The following is a 17,952-nucleotide window of genomic DNA, read 5'->3' as shown; positions in this document are numbered from 1 at the left end:
AAAAAATTGAGACCCAGCGCTCGGTGTGAACACTGAAACCTTTTGCTTTCCAACTGTGTGTCTGTGTTGCTTCCTGATACAGGAATATTATCCTGTTGATAATTTAAAGAGTTTATTGCTATCATGTATTGTGTATTAAGTGTTGGAATGTCATTGGCAATATTTCTTTAGTCTATAGTAATAGCTCATGGAAGCTGGGAATTTGGCGACACTGACAAATATTTTTAATATATACATGAGAGTATAAACACGAATGTGAACGAAAATATACATATTGTCGCTGAATGGCGAAAAAGAAACTTGTAATTATATTAAATGATGTAATCAAACTGCAAACTGACTCCATCTACTGTGATATTGGAGAGACGTTTTTTCACGCTCGCTGCCAGTGTGACACAACCGCACACTTCATCACAGGTACCATATTACTCCACTGGGACGCTTTCCATATAATATATATATATATATATATATATATATATATATATATATATATATATATATATATATATATATATATATATATATATATATATTATTTCTCAGCCTGTACAACAGAAGGAGGCAGTGGACACCTGCCGCTAAGGTTGAGTCATTCTCAGGGAGACACACGGGGGTTGAAGTGAGGGGGTGCAAACCTGCTGGTCCCCGTGACCTCTCTTCTTTCATTTCGTGGCCCAGTACGACAGAGTGCGGTTACAGTCTGCTCTGTAAGTCATCTAGGAACAATTCATCTCCCTATTAACACTGCACTCACACAATCCATGCGTCTATATATATTTACCATCAAAATCGTATTCACAGGAAAAGAATAATAGATAAACCAAGACTCCGAGTCGCCATGTGGTGATGGAACACTAAATACTCCATGCCAGTCTGTGCAGTAACAGACCCAAGTGTCTTGATACCTCCTGTAACTTTTTTCTATATCAACTACAACATTTGCGGTGGAAGGTATGACTTCCAATGTGTGGAGCATCATCTCGCCTCCTCCAGTCCGCTCTAGTACACTGATTTATCAAACCACGAAGATTTTATTTATTGTTTCTCTCTTTCAGAAGAAAGATTTGTTATAACAATTTATAAGGAATCCTGCATTATATCCACAAGGTTTATGAATGACCGGGAGGGATGTAAGGCCACACAAAGAGGGAACACTACTTAGACGATGAGATGTATCGAGGAGTTTATTATAAGATGGATGGTTTAATCTCTACTGTTATATTTGTACAAATTAATGGACTGTGTCCTTGGAGGCTGCAGCCTGATTGCACCAGTCAGTGTACCCGTTACTCAGGTTCAGAAATCATTTGGTCTTAGATTTTGCGTGCTGGATGGATCAGGATGAGCTCCACTGTAATGTACTCGTACAACGGGTATTACAAGAAAAGTGTCTTCATGACTTTTCCCCTGTGAGTGTTTCCAGGGTGTGTGTAAGTGGGGAGGTGCGTGTGATATGTCAGACAAAAGGGATGAGCCCAGTCAGCACTCCACACGGCTAGGGTTCTATTGATGTGTGAGGATATATTACGTAAGAGTGTCACTGGTAACTGCACCTTGTGGTTTACCCGCAGTATGATCGTAAAAACGTTAATGTATTGTTAATGTTTTGTTAATGTATAACGCAGCTTTCTCAATAATACCAAAATCTGATTGTTGAAGAGAATCTTGAGAATATGCGTGCGACAATTGTATGATCACCACCTTCCTTTATTCTATTTTGGTGTTTCCCTGGCATTAGAAGACGACTAGTAATCCTACATTCCTTTCTTTAGATATTACGTGGGGATGTGTGTAAATGTGTTTCTGCTTCCCTCAAGAGATCATAAATAGTCCACACAACAAATTAGAGGCTAAGCAAGATTACATGTGTGTGTGTGTGTGTGTGTGTGTGTGTGTGTGTGTGTGTGTGTGTGTGTGTATATATATATATACGAGTATATATATATATATATATATATATATATATATATATATATATATATATATATATATATATATATATATATATATATATATATATATATATATATATATATATATATATATATACTCGTATATATATATATATATATATATATATATATATATGTATATATATATATATATATATATATATATATATATATATATATATATATATATATATATATATATATATATATATATATATATATATATATATATATATATATATATACACACACACACACACACACACACACACACACACACACACACACACACAATAAGGATATTAGAAGTAGAATAATAGTAAAAGCATTATTATTATTATTATTATTATTATTATTATTATTAGTAGTAGTAGTAGTAGTAGTAGTAGTAGTAGTAGTAGTAGTAGTAGTAGTAGTAGTAGCTGTAGTAGTAGTATCATCATCATCATTATCATCATCATCATCAGCAGCAGCAGCATCAGCAGCAGCATCAGCAGCAGTGGTGTGGCATTGCGTCCTAACCAGTTTGTTTCTTCCCAGGGTGAGCGAGGTGGACGGCGCCTGGCTGGAGCAGTTCACCAGTCTGGGCTGGCGCCACAGTGAGGCCCTAAGGACACTGAAGGCACAGGGCCGACAAGGATCCAGGGATACGGCGCCAGAGATCCTCGCCTCCCTTAAGAAAAACGAGTTTCGTCTCTCCAAGAGTGAAGTGAGTAAGATATATTCCTCGACTTTCCTTCCAGACAAGTCGATAGCTCTTTCATCAGCATTTAGGAGACAGACTGGCAAATTATACTGATACCGGAAGATTGCAACACCAGTGACTACAATGCTACTTTGGCACGATGGCAACAGCAACAATAACACGCACAAGAAAAAATCAAAGCAGTAACTAGTTCTGTTGCTGCTGATACTACTACTACCATCACTAGCACCACCACCACCACCACCACCTCTACTACTACTACTACTACTACTACTACTATGACGACGAGGAGGACGACGACGACGACGACTGCTATTAACTGCTGTTACTGTTTTATCTATTTTTTTTTCTCATCAGAGATAGGGCCAAGAATGCATAAAATTAGTATAAAGGGCCCGTTTATAAAGCCGATTTCTAAACGAGACAGAAGGAAAGACAAAAGAGTCTGCCACTAATTCTTTTGAGACAGTTTAATTTGTAGTCAAGAGAAAATATAGAAACAGGAATACTTCAGGAATTTACCAGTAAAACAGATGAAAGAGTAAAGATACTAGTTAATTCTTGTTTTAGTAAGGTGGACAGAATAGAGGCGAAAGTAAGTAGAAAGTCGTGTGCAGCGAGGGAGGAGGGAAGGCATATGGTTAGCAAGTTCAGAAGAAACAGTAACTATGGAAATAACTGTAGTAGATAGTGAGAGATGCAACATAGCGACGGCGAATGAGAGAATCAAGACAGTTTCTTAGAGGAGACGAATCGATGAGACGAAAAGTTATTACCATCAGCACCACCACCACCACCACCACCACCACCACCACCACCACCATTATTACTACTAGTAATATTTTTTTTTTCATATAAGAGGGACACTGGCCAAGGGCAACAAAATCGTTAAAAAAAAAAAAGGCCACCAGACTGCCAGTCCTCAAAGAAAATTCAAAAGGATTATCGAAAAACGGAGGACAATTAGTGGCTTGAAACTTCCCTCTTGAAGGAGTTCAAGTCATACAAAGGAGGAAATACAGAAGTAGGCAGGGAGCTCCAGAGTTTACAGAAAAGCGAATGAATGATTGAGAATACTGATTAACTCTTGCATTAGAGAGATGGACAGAATAGGGGTGAGAGAAAGCAGAAAATCTTGTGCAGCGAGGCTGCAGGAGGAGGGGAGGCATGCAATTAGCAAGAGAGCAGTTAGCGTGAAAATCCTGGTACAAGATAGCAAGAGATGCAACATTGCGGCGATGAGAGGCTGAAGACAGTCAGTTAGAGGAGAGGAGCTGATAAAGAGGAGAGGAGGCTGTCTAAAAGAGCGGTATGAGTGGAACCCCGTCATACATGTGAGGAGTACTCCATACATGGACGGATAAGGCCCCTGTACAGAGTTAGCAGCTGGGAATGTTAGAAAAAACTGGCGGAGACGACTCAGAATGCCTAACATAATAAAAGCTGTTTCAGCTAGAGATGTGATGTGAAGTTTCCAGTTTAGATTATTAGGAAAGGACAGACCGTGGGTGTTCATTGCAGACGAGGGGGACAGTTGAGTGTCAGTGAAGAAGAGGGGATACTTTTGAAGACTGTGTCGAGTTGATAGATGGAAGAATTGAGTTTATGAGGCATTCAACATTACTAAGTTTGCTTTACCTCCAATCAGAAATTTTAGAAAGATCAGAAGTCAGGCGTTCTGTGGCTTCCGTGTGTAAGCTGTTTGATTCTTGAAGGTTGGACGTCTATGAAAGGACGTGGAAAAGTGCAGGGTGGTATCATCAGCATAGGAGTAGATAGGACAAGAAGATTAGCTTAGAAGATGAATAATAGGAAGACAGTGGGTGACAGGACAAAACTGAGGAACACCACTATTGATAGATTTAGGAGAACAGTGACCATCTACCACAACAGCAATAGAAGTCATAGAGGAAACTTGAAATGAAGTTACAGAGAGAATGATAGCAGCAGTAGGAGGGTAGTTTGGAAATCAAAGACTCTATCAAATGCTTTTGATATGCCTAAGGCAACAGTGAAAGTTTCACCAAAATCCCTAAATGAGGATGACCAAGACTCAGTAAAGAAAACCAGATCACCAGTAGAGCGGCCACAACGGAACCCATACTGGCGATCAGTTATAAGGTTGTGAAGTAATAGATGTTTAAGAATCTTCCTGTTGAGGATTGATTAAGAAAAAAAAAAAAAAACTTTAGAGGTAGAAAATCAAAGTAATGGGACGGTAGTTTGAGGGATTAAAACGGTCTTCATTTTTAGGAACAGGCTGGATGTAGGCAAACTTCCAGCAAGAAGGAAAGGCAGATGTTGATAGACAGATCTGGAAGAGTTTGACTAGGCAAGGTGCAAAACAGAGGCATATTTCTGGAGAACAATAAGAGGGACCCAATCGGGTCCATAAGCATTCCGAGGGTTAAGGCCAGCGAGGGCATGGAAAACATCACTGCGAGGGATCTTAATGAGTAGCATGAAATAGTCGGAAGGTGGAGGAGAGGGGGGGAACAAGGCCTGAATCATCCAAGGTAGAGTTTTTAGCAAAGGTGTCTATTGCCTTCTCCTAGAGGAGAATGGGACTGACCAAGAACAGTGAAAATGGTGAAGTCCACTCAACTGCCGTTATCAAAAAAGTAAGATGAGACATCCAAAGGCAAAAGCTCAGTTTATATCCGGAGGTTGTCTTGTTTCTCCTCTGTCATTACAGTTCAAGTCGTAGGAATGGGGAAAACGGAAACGGGTGAGGAATTCCAGTTTTACAATGAAAGGAATGGATGAGGCAAGGTATTGGTTAACACTTGTATTGATAAAGTGGAGAAAATAACGGTGAGAAAAAAATTGTGGTGTGAGGCTGCTGGACACATACATTTAGCAAGTTTAATGACCATGATACAGCTGGAAGATAGCAAGCAATATAACACTCTAGCGGTGAGTGAGGGACTGAAGACATCCCATTAAGAAAAGATGATGAGATGAAAAGCATTTTATTCTACTTTCTTTAGAAAAAGTTGTGGCTATATGAGTAGAAGCTCCCTCGTTATGACAGTCGTACTCCATACAAGACGGGTAAGACCCTTTGTGGAGTTAAGAGCCGGCAAGGGAAATTGGATGAGATTACAGAACACCTAACTTGATGGAAATTGCTTAACAAAATATGATGAGATTTTCAAGTGATAGCTTAAATGTTTTAATGTACAAGGGGAGAAATTACAGTTGAGTGCCACTGAAGAAGAGAGGATCATTATTGTCTTTAAGGTTATATCAAGTAAATAGACGAAGAAATTGAGTTTGATTGCTCTGTCCCATTCAGATATAATAGAAGTAATAGAGGCTTCTCTTGAACAGTTTAATTTCTCCTGAGCTGGTCGTCTGATAAATAACGTCAAGAAATGCTGGGTAGAATTATCAGCGTAAGAGTGAACAAGGACTAAGACCACCTATAGATTATGGAAAAAGCGCGATAGGACCGAAGCTTGTGGGGAAACAATTATTCTGTAGATTTAAAAAAGTACTGGCTGTAAACAACCTCAAAAGAACAACCAGATAAGGAAGCTCTAAGTAAAGGTACAGAGGAGGATGAGTAGATACCAGGGGAAGGAAGATTAGAGGTTAAAGATTTATCGCAAACACTGCCAAAAGCTTTTGATCGGTCAGTCAGCAGCAAAGGTCTTAGCTAAACCCCTACAAGATTCAGGAAGGAAACTAAACAGATAGAAGATTATCAACAGATACCTGTACACAGATGCTCAAGAATCTTCTTGTTGAGGAAAGATTCAAGAACTGTGCAGAAACAGGAAAATGGTTCATTAGGATGGGAATCAGAGCAGTCACCCATTTTAGAAACAGGATGAATGTGAGCAGACATGCAGTAAGACTCTTGATAAAATAGGAAAAGTTTGAACAGGTAGGACGCGAGCACAAAATCACATTATCGGAGGGGGTTCTGTTGCCTTACGAGGATCATGACCAGAAATAGAATAGAAGATTTCGTTTCGAAAAATCTTAATAGAAGGCTTAATATAGTCAGAGGGTGGAGGTGAGGAGGTAGAAAGCCCATAATTTGTCAGCGTAGAGTTGTCAGCGAAGGTCTGAGGGAAGAGTTCAGAGTTAGAGACAGATGCGATGCAGTGGTGTCTTTTAAGTGGAATAGAGAAGAGAAAAATTAAAATGAAAATAATTGAAGCTTTGGATACACACACACACACACACACACACACACACACACACACACACACACACACACACACACACACACACACACACACACACACACACACACACACACACACACACACACACACACACACAGAGAGAGAGAGAGAGAGAGAGAGAGAGAGAGAGAGAGAGAGAGAGAGAGAAGGAGAATTTACATAAAGACCATATAGATCTTTCGGTCGAAGCTAAATTTTCTGTCGGTGTCAGTAAATGAATGCATTCGTTTGGAGCAGTGTATCTCTGTTTCATTGGATATCTTATGCTCGAAATTTATAGTCCAGTTTATCTTTGACAGTAAAGTGGCCATGCAGTGCGTCAATGGATGCCTTAGTCTATTCTTTTCTTTCGTGATGTAGTTGCTAAAGAAATCCCTGGCAACACATGATGCAGGTGGTGACCAGGTGATATGCTGTGGTGCGCTGTAGTGGTGGCAGCGATGTCTGGCTTCCCAGTCTCGGCGATCACAGACATCTCGAACATTATGAAGTACAGCAAAGTTACCTGTCAGTGGCTCAGATGCTTTGTCATCCTTTGCAAAATCAAGCTACATTGTTGGAATTTATCAATCACAGCGACTGTTGATGCATGCACTATTGTGTATACTTTTCTTTTTTCAGTTTAAAGAAAAAGAAAATATTCAGTTGTTCTTTTCTCATAAGATTTTTGGAGGAGCAGGTGCGCTGTTCATCATGATTAGTTCGTAATTATGCAGTTTTGTTTGGAATATTGGGAGGAAAGCAGACGTCTGTGCTGCCTCCGAGCTAACCTTGCACACAGCCTGACTGAACCAGCTCTTGCATTACGTGTGTAATGCAAGAGATGGAAATTGCTTCCTTAGAACATATTCTGTGCATATAAGCAATTCCGTTTATTCACTATCCCCACGAAAATATTCAATTGACAAATTTACAACAAACTGGTTACTGAAAGACATCCTGCGCACACACACACACACACACACACACACACACACGAGAGAGAGAGAGAGAGAGAGAGAGAGAGAGAGAGAGAGAGAGAGAGAGAGAGAGAGAGAGAGAGTAATGGCAAAAGTTAAAATAAACATGAGAGAGTGACTGGATAATGTACTGTACAAATGAACGCAAGCTGATAAGGGACGGACGATGTGAGAGAGAACGCGCATCTAAAAATATCACTGAAGCCGTTGGAAGACAATAGACTGTTTTGTAATGAGAGGCATTTGTCTTTTTAACCCTTTCACTGCTACACATTCTTTTCTCATATTCCCCTGCAACTCTTCAAACACTTATTTTTAGTACTAAAACACTAATTAGTTATGTAGCCTAGACAAGACATCATTATTTTTTTTTTTTTTTTATTCTCTCTTTATTCTATCTGTCCATGCAAACCACATTTTTATACTGCTACGAATGTTACCAAAAGACGACCATGGCAGTGAAATGGTTAAAGATTGAAAATATTATACCGACATATCTACTGTAACTTTCGTTTTACAATTATTTATTTATTTATTTTTTTTCCGCAGCACGATTACAAGCATACCAGTACTTTATTTCATGCTTCACACATTTAGTCTTATTTCTCTTCTGTCTTCCTAGCTGTGTTCCCGAAAGTGGTCAGACGTGTTAGATGCAAACTCTAACGCTTCGGTTTGAGTCTGGATCTTATAAGTGGCCTGTCTGCAGCCTAGATATCCGTTCATCGTCTGTGTGGGCGAATCGATGATTTAATAGTTGCAAAGCTGTGCATGTGCATCCATGGGCAAGAGCGATCCTTTGCTACATATGCAGAAGCCAAAACACAGATCTGAGAATAAGGTGCATGGAATTATATGATCCAAAACATAAGCTTTCCCTCTCCCTCGTACCCTTGTTATATTGTTTTGCAGCATCCCAAGTCTTTTTTTTTTTTTTTTTTTTTTCTTTTAAGATAAATTTGAAAGTGCCAAGGGTTGAGCAGACGCAGGGAAAGTAATAGCACTGCCCTATGGTGCCTTTCCCTTCCTTAAAAACGTAAGAGCAAAGTCAGAAAGTAATTACAGTTTCAATTTTGGAAGGGATATGTTGTTGTTGTATTTTTTTTTTTTTTTTCTCTCCTCGATGGAACAGGTATGAGTTGAAATAAAAGACGGTCTGGTGCAGGGTTTGCAAATATATAGGAGAGGAAAGAGTATATTGGTCAGCTTGTGCTTTCAGAAAGTGCATGAAAATTGTGGCATTGGCTGAATGAGAGGAAGACATTGCTGTATTAGAAGCTCATTAACTTTGTGTAGAATGTTATGATTGTAACACTCGGTAACGAATAACGTAGAATTCATATCCTTGACCGAGAGAAATATTGAAACCAATGTCGGAAGAATGAATAATAGAATTATTTAAATGCTAAATCACTTCACAGTAACATCAGATAACTCAATTTAAGTGAAACTGGCCTTACCAAAGGAGAAATTCCACTACGATTAGGCATCGAACTGTAATCATATTACATATTATTAACGTCAAGGTGGGACGAGTATCCTGTAAGGAAGACAGCGTTGGTGCAAGAGAGTATGAAAGAATTTTCTCTAACTCATTCAGAAATCTGAAAATTAGAAAGTAGCTTCAGATACTTGGAGTGAGAATGGTAGTGGCGTATATTTTGGCTGAATTTTCCAGCAACCCAAATAATTACAACGTAAGAAGATTATTTGTTAATTATATTTATTTATTAACAAATACTGCATGCTTACCGTCTGTTACTCTATCTTTGACCCACGAAAACGCAAACAAGACGCGCAGTTCCCTGACATCACCTAGACTGCACAGCTTGCTGACTCGCACTTCCTTTTCACTCCCAAGCCCAGGCAACTCCATAACACTGAACCAAAATCCCCTACAGGAGCGAGCATTAGTGACACGTAATCTGAAGGCGAAAAGAATAACTAAAGTTCAGAAAGAAAAGTACTTAAGGAGGATTTGGAAGAAAAGGAACATGTAAAGTCAGGAAAAAGAGTACGTTCCTCGCGTAATGGAACAAAAAGCTTGCATCACAGAAAATACATGATTGTTTTCCTCCGTCCTATGCTGCTTGTCCTTATACTCGTGCCCGGTAGAAAAGACAACTCATGAATTACTCAGACAGGCATCAGAGAATCCACAGGCAACCCTTTCTCTCTCTCTCTCTCTCTCTCTCTCTCTCTCTCTCTCTCTCTCTCTCTCTCTCTCTCTCTCTCTCTCTCTCTCTCTCTCTCTCTCTCTCTCTCTCTCTCTCTCTCTCTCTCTCTCTCTCTCTCTCTCTCCTTCTTATCTTTGAAGAGTGAAATACAAAGCTAACGACTTGTTTTTCTCGCAGTGTGTTGACAGTGGTGTGTCAGCAGTAAACCTCAGCCTCAGACTCATATTCAGGGGCCATATTAAGAAATGCCTTGCTCTCTCACTACGACTGCTTTCAAAGGCTACATAGATGATTAGCTGGGTTCCCAAGAGTATTTCTCCCGTTGGTAAAGTAGAAATATTGTTAAATTGTCTCTGGAACCGTAAAAACACACTTGGAAGCCCGTGTGAGTAGTGGAGGTAAGGCGTAGAAGTGTCTCAGAATACGAGTACGGGCCTCAGAGCAGCACTTGATGAGGCGGCATTGCTGGGAGTTCAGAAGTGGCAGGGTGTAAGAGTGCCATGCATGCTAGATGATGGGATATTGAAAGGAGGAGAAAGAATTAGCGTGTTGGTGACGTTGTAGGCGTTGCTTAAGTGGCATTAAGGTGAAGCGCTTATCAGAATGGCAATGGTGTGGTGCCATCGCGTATCGCTGGCCTTTGTGCTCATTTTTTTTTTTCTTTATGTAGGAAGGACACTGGCCAAGGGCAACAAAAATCTAATAAAAAAATGCCCACTGAAATGCCAGTCCCATAAAAGGGTCAAAGCAGTGGTCAAAAATTTATGAATAAGTGTCTTGAAACCTCCCTCTTGAAGGAATTCAAGTCATAGGAAGGTGGAAATACAGAAGCAGGCAGGGAGTTCCAGAGTTTACCAGAGAAAGGGATGAATGATTGAGAATACTGGTTAACTCTTGCGTTAGAGAGATGGACAGAATAGGGGTGAGAGAAAGAAGAAAGTCTTGTGCAGCGAGGCCGCGGAAGGAGGGGAGGCATGCAGTTAGCAAGATCAGAAGAGCAGTTAGCATGAAAATAGCGGTAGAAGACATTGCGGCGGTGAGAGAGAGGCTGAAGACAGTCAGTTAGAGGAGAGGAGTTGATGAGACGAAAAGCTTTTGATTCCACCCTGTCTAGAACAGCAGTATGAGTGGAACCCCCCCAGACATGTGAAGCATACTCCATACATGGACGGATAAGGCCCTTGTACAGAGTTAGCAGCTGGGGGGGTGAGAAAAACTGGCGGAGACGTCTTAGAACACCTAACTTCATAGAAACTGTTTTAACTAGAGATGAGATGTAAAGTTTCCAGTTCAGATTATAAGTAAAGGACAGACCGAGGATGTTCAGTGTAGAAGAGGGGGACAGTTGAGTGTCATTGAAGAAGAGGGGATAGTTGTCTGGAAGGTTGTGTCGAGTTGATAGATGGAGGAATTGAGTTTTTCAGGCATTGAACAATACCAAGTTTGCTCTGCCCCAATCAGAAATTTTAGAAAGATCAGAAGTCAGGCGTTCTGTGGCTTCCCTGCGTGACATGTTTACCTCCTGAAGGGTTGGACGTCTATGAAAAGACGTGGAAAAGTGCAGGCTGGTATCATCAGCGTAGGAGTGGATAGGACAAGAAGTTTGGTTTAGAAGATCATTAATGAATAATAAGAAGAGAGTGGATGACAGGACAGAACCCTGAGGAACACCACTGTTAATAGATTTAGGAGAAGAACAGTGACCGTCTACCACAGCAGCAATAGAACGGTCAGAAAGGAAACTTGAGATGAAGTTACAGAGAGAAGGATAGAAACCGTAGGAGGGTAGTTTGGAAATCAAAGCTTTGTGCCAGACTCCATCAAAAGGTTTTGATATGTCCAAGGCAACAGCAAAAGTTACACCAAAATCTCTAAAAGAGGATGACCAAGACTCAGTAAGGAAAGCCAGAAGATCACCAGTAGAGCGGCCTTGACGGAACCCATACTGGCGATCAGATAGAAGGTTGTGAAGTGATAGATGTTTAAGAATCTTCCTGTTGAGGATAGATTCAAAAACTTTAGATAGGCAGGAAATTAAAGCAATAGGACGGTAGTTTGAGGGATTAGAACGGTCACCCTTTTTAGGAACAGCTTGAATGTAGACAAACTTCCAGCAAGAAGGAAAGGTAGATGTTGACAGACAGAGCTGAAAGAGTTTGACTAGGCAAGGTGCAAGCACGGAGGCACAGTTTCGGAGAACAATAGGAGGGACCCCATCAGGTCCATAAGCCTTCCGAGGGTTTAGGCCAGCAAGGGCATGGAAAACATCATTGCGAAGAATTTTAATACGTGGCATGAAGTAGTCAGAGGGTGGAGGAGAGGGAGGAACAAGCCCAGAATCGTCCAAGGTAGAGTTTTTAGCAAAGGTTTGAGCAGAGTTCAGCTTTAGAAATAGATGTGATAGCAGTGGTGCCATCTGGTTGAAACAGAGGAGGGAAAGAAGAAGAAGCAAAGTTATTGGAGATATTTTTGGCTAGATGCCAGAAATCACGAGGGGAGTTAGATCTTGAAAGGTTTTGACATTTTCTGTTAATGAAGGAGTTTTTGGCTAGTTGGAGGACAGACTTGGCATGGTTCCGGGCAAAAATATAAAGTGCATGAGATTCTGGTGATGGAAGGCTTAAGTACCTTTTGTGGGCCACCTCTCTATCATGTATAGCACGAGAACAAGCTATGTTAAACCAAGGTTTAGAAGGTTTAGGACGAGAAAAAGAGTGAGGAATGTATGCCTCCATGCCAGACACTATCACCTCTGTTATGCGCTCAGCACACAAAGACGGGTCTCTGACACGGATACAGTAGTCATTTCAAGGAAAATCAGCAAAATACCTCCTCAGGTCCCCCCAACTAACAGAGGCAAAACGCCAGAGGCACCTTCGCTTAGGGGGATCCTGAGGAGGGATTGGAGTGATAGGACAAGATAACGATATGAGATTGTGATTGGAGGAGCCCAATGGAGAAGAAAGGGTGACAGCATAAGCAGAAGGATTAGAGGTTAGGAAAAGGTCAAGAATGTTGGGCGTATCTCCGAGACGGTCAGGAATACGAGTAGGGTGTAGTGGAGCTTAACAGAAATTACACGAATTGATATTGGTGGAGGTGATGTGGCGGATGTGACGTGATGGAGGTGTGACGCAGCGCTTCATGTGGAGTGGAGGCTGACTGCCGCGCATGTGTGGTGGATGGCGTGTGACCCTCACAATTGTCTCGTGCGACCCGTGCGGCGGAAAATGGAGTTTCATTGACGATTAATTAGTTACCAATAAGGTCGTGTGCGTGCGTGCGTGCGTGCGTGCGTGCGTGCGTGTGCGCGCACGCACACACGCACGCACGCGCACGCACGCACGCACACACACACACACACACACACACACACACACACACACACACACACACACACACACACACACACACACACACACGCGCGCGCGCGCTATTGTGCCAATGCCTCAAATATTTCTTGATATTAAGATCTGTCACAAAGTCGTTTGGCATCAGTCTTTCACCACGTAGAGCAGTATTGTGGAATATTCTTTTATGCGACAATTGTTCGCGTAGTAAGAGTTTACAGAAAGAGGATATCTTAGAGGCGAAGGTGTTTCAGGAGATCCACGGGAACACATCATCCTCCATGAGTAATAAACAGATCAGACTCCCTAAACCGCAAAGGAAAAGGAAAAAAAATGTGCAAATATATTTATGTTTACATAGAAGAGACAAAATGAACGTGTGTAGACTCCATGGTCGGCGCAAATACGTAAATCAACACTTGTTTGGAAGAGGAAAGGTGCGGCCAAGCCGAGGAGGTTTCCTCAATGGAGCTTTCGGATATATATTTTGGAGTGAAGTCTAAGACGCTGCATTCCGTGTATTCTTTCTGTGTGAGAACAGAATGTGGCAAAAGCAAGAGGGTAGATGCAGCCTCCCCGAGTGGGCAACAGCCATACATAAACTTCCAGGGCGGTAATGTTGCGTCATTAACATGAGCGTCAGTCCAGGATAGTGAGGTCCATCATACTGTTTGCTTACACTAAGCCGATTAGCAATTACAGCTCTGTAGTTGTGCATCCTTTTCAGTTATCCAACTTTGGGTAAGACCTCAATCGTGACCGTCTCGCTTCCACATTAATTTGTTTGTTCATGCCGTTCCAAAAGCAGATTTAACTGCTAGCTGTGATTCAAATTCATGTCAGGATATTGCATCAGGCGCTTCGTTGATTGGATAAATACTAGTGGAAAAATTGCGTTTAGTCGTGGAATTTTCAGTGACCCGAGCAGTATGGGCTCACTCGCTTCCTTTTCACTCCAGCCTTTGACTGGGATCCTTAGATAAGCGTTTCATTCACAACACTAGGAGCCTTCTCGGTTTTCAGTAATAATAATTATTCATGACAGTTTGTTAATGTCAATTTCTGTGCGGTGATAGTCAACATTTTATGTTCTCCTCCACATATTAACAATGTTGTTTCCGCTCTTTTTCTTTTATTCATACATTATCTCGGTCAAAATTTCCACTGCTCACTCTTATGGTGATGATTCTACACTTCCTTTAACGTACTTCTGTTCACTCCTCAGTGTCACCTGCCGAACATTTACCTAAACTGGAACCAAACATTTCATACAAAGAAGCCTGAATGTGGCATGGCAAACTTTGTGTTCAATGTATCAAAAACTTAATTCTTTCACCTATAAATTTGACACAGCCTTCCAGCCAATGTTCCCTACCCAGTACATTCATTCTCTCATCCCTTTCACCGGTAAATCGTGGAAGTCAGCCTGCCTCTGTTCTCTCCTCTTGTGACTTGGTCTGATTCAAAATAAGAACATCGGGACGTCCCGGGAACTGAACAGACTTCCGTTATTGGTAATCTTTTTTACTTTAATTTTTTTGAGAGCTACAACTTAACGAGTTTTCCCCCACTTTCATACCCTTATCCGGTCTCTTACACGCAAAAAATACTATCGAACTTATTCAAAAACCACTTAAGTTCCACCCAATGATTTCATCCCAGTCAAAATGTAATGGTAGAATATATGTATCAAGTGGGAAATTATTCGACATCAACATTATGTAGGTCCCCATGACGCTATGACATCAACAGCTACAGACAAATATAAACATGAAGCTTAGTTATTTCAAGCAAAACTGTCTTGTGCGAAGAATTAATAAATGAATAAATAAATTAAATAAATGAACAAATAAATAATAAAGTTAATAAACAAATAAATAAATAAATAAATAGAAAATGCGCGTCCTCCTTACACATTGACACCCATGCATCACCCACCCATCTACACACACACACACACACACACAGAATGGTACTCCTTACAGTCTTACATATAAACACATTGCTTATTAACTGAATGGTATCAACATGTTAACTGACAGAGCGATGTTGTAGCCCACTCACTGTTTTTTTTTTCATTTCTATTTATTTATTTATTTATTTATATTTATTTATTTATTTATTCATTTATTTATTTATTTATTTATTTATTTATTATTATTTTTTTTTTTTATTTATTTATTTATTTTTTTTACTTTTTATCTCCAATAATGAGAAAGGAATTGCAGTTTTCCAGCAAAAGTGTGGGCGTGTTGCGTGAAAGAATGTCTTGCGCTCTAAGTTGTGTCCGAGAAGGTACAGTTGGCATTCAGTAATCTACCACGTAATCCTCAAGACTATGGGAAATTATGGGAAATTACACACACACACACACACACACACACACACACACACACACACACACACACACACACACACACACACACACACACACACACACACATGCCTGGAATGTCTTAAGTCTGGTAAGCAAGCCAGCACACAACGATACAATATAACAATAATATTGTAAAAAATACAAAACTACAAATTAAATATTACTTGGAAAGCGGTCTATATGGTCTCATGAACTGTGCATCGTGATAAAAAGCTTTCTAAGTTTAGTGACGTACTTAAGTGAATATAGGAAGAGTATTAAAAGGAAAACATCAAGGCTTGGTTGGAGGATCCGATGGTTTGTATTATACTGCAGTGTTGACGGTGTCCAGTCGGCAGCGGTGAACAGTCTCCGATATTACCTTCCTCTGCAAGAATGGCTAGGGAAGAGAGGCTGTATTGTTAAGGAGTGTGGGAGGGTGGCTGTTGTATTTTTGGCTGGGATTCCTGGTCGCGTGGTGAGGAATGTATTGTGTCCCGACGTTTTGTGAAGTGGTGGTGGGTTTTTCATATCGCTACACTCGTCCCCACAATCCCGCCAGCCTCTGAGGGATGTGTGTGTGTGTGTGTGTGTGTGTGTGTTAAGTAGAATGGTCAAGGGATTTGAAGTAAAATCTGCAAGAAAAGAAATCTCTCTAAATGTTTTTATAAAATTCTTATCATAAAGGGGATACATTGAATTTAATTTTCTGAGGTGTTGCAAGGTGGATTATTCCAGAGTTGACATGTACAGTAAAGAGGATTGGTAAAAGTGGAGGTGCTGTTTAAATTTTACATCAATACTTGAAAGTTATACATAATGGGAATTAATGTCATTAGAATATCTTGTCTAGCACTGCTGCACAAGCGGAGAGGGAAGCACGTAGTTACCAGGTTCAGATGAAAATCTACCATAAACAAAGCAGTAACATGTACGAAAAGAAACAATGTTGCGGTAGACTGTCAATTAAAGCAAGTCAAATAGTTTCTGGATATTTCTCATTTAGTAAAGGAGTAAATTCATTGTTGAACTCTCCACCTCGCTCAGCCGAGAAATTAATTGAATGTCACCACTAAAAACACAGCCATCCCTGTGTAGAAAAAAAAAAAAAATCTGGATCAGACTGGGTGAATATACATAATAAGAAAGTAAAATGGGTAGTATAGATGTTACAAAATGAATGGTATCGTTTATAAGTAGTAAAGTATCAATGAGAGGCGAGGTAATGCTCAAACTCTCAAATGTGACATTGGGATCAAACGGGAAGGGCTGCAAAAACCTATGGGTCTTGTTGAGAAGCTTAAGTGACGTGTGGATCTTGTTGAACGTCGTATCGTCACCACAGCAGAGTAGTTAGGAAATACGTACAGTCCCTTGACCAAAACATGTTCTTTCTCCTTGCGTGTTCTGAGGGAAGAAGAAATAATTAGATTGGGCCACATAGACTTGTCCGCTGATGTAAAAATACATTGATCTTGGGCCGGCAAACTGATCAGAAGCGCTGTCTCACAAGGAATAGCATATATTGTAATAAATGGTAGTGCAAATGGTGAACAGAGGTGAAGTGTCTTTTGTGATTATTCTGGCAGGTCTTGAGGAAGTCTGGTTCCCTGGTTAAAGAAAGAGATTGTGGATTGTCAGACAACAGGAAGATGATTCCCTTCACAGACACCTGCAATAGAGATCCTTCGACATCAGATGGAAACGGAATTAACTCGATGATATGCGCGGCAGACATAAGTGGAACATGTAATAGCAGCGCGGCATCAGATTTGGTTGCCTCTATATAAATATAATAAGTTTTTGGTCATGGTGGGGAAAGGCAAGTACCAGTTTATGCTTTCTTAAGCGAGGGTAATTCACTGACATGGAGTAGTTCATGGATAACAGCGCCTATTCAGTGACATCCATGACTGAAACACTACCCTTTTAAAGAATCAACATTATGCAGCATCCTGTCCACACGTTGTGATATCTTAAACAGATCATGAAAAAAAAAAAAAAACGTTGCTTCGGAATCCATTTCCCCTCTTCTCTCTGTTGTCATCTTTTTTTCCTGTGTTAGTCTGACGTGACGTGCTGTGTCGTGCAAAGCCTGAGTCTGAACCATCTTGTTCTGGGTCTCTAGTGCTTGAGGTGCCGCAAAGATCTGGTCTACCTTCCTTAAATCGATGGCAGTCACAGCCCCAAGGACTCCACCTAGCACCAAGCGAAAAGACTCCTCTTACTCCTGCTCCTCGCCCGGGAAGA

The 17,952-nt window shown here is 40.6% G+C and overlaps 1 protein-coding gene across 4 annotated transcripts in view; it reads left to right on the top strand.

Moving 5' to 3' along the window:
• Window positions 1-2,497: 2,497 nt before the first annotated feature.
• LOC135110899 (BAI1-associated protein 3-like) overlaps window positions 2,498-17,952 on the top strand; it is a 126,058-nt gene continuing 110,603 nt past the window's right edge. For all 4 annotated transcript variants that reach the window (XM_064023529.1, XM_064023528.1, XM_064023527.1 and 1 more), the window contains exon 1: window positions 2,498-2,664. The gene's annotated coding sequence lies outside the window, so the exon portion shown is untranslated. The remainder of the gene's footprint in view (window positions 2,665-17,952) is intronic.

The sequence above is a fragment of the Scylla paramamosain genome, chromosome 21 (genome assembly GCF_035594125.1).
Source record: "Scylla paramamosain isolate STU-SP2022 chromosome 21, ASM3559412v1, whole genome shotgun sequence".
NCBI classification, from domain to species: domain Eukaryota; kingdom Metazoa; phylum Arthropoda; class Malacostraca; order Decapoda; family Portunidae; genus Scylla; species Scylla paramamosain.
Note: the sequence above shows the minus strand (reverse complement) of the source record. Positions and strands in the feature narration are given on the sequence as shown.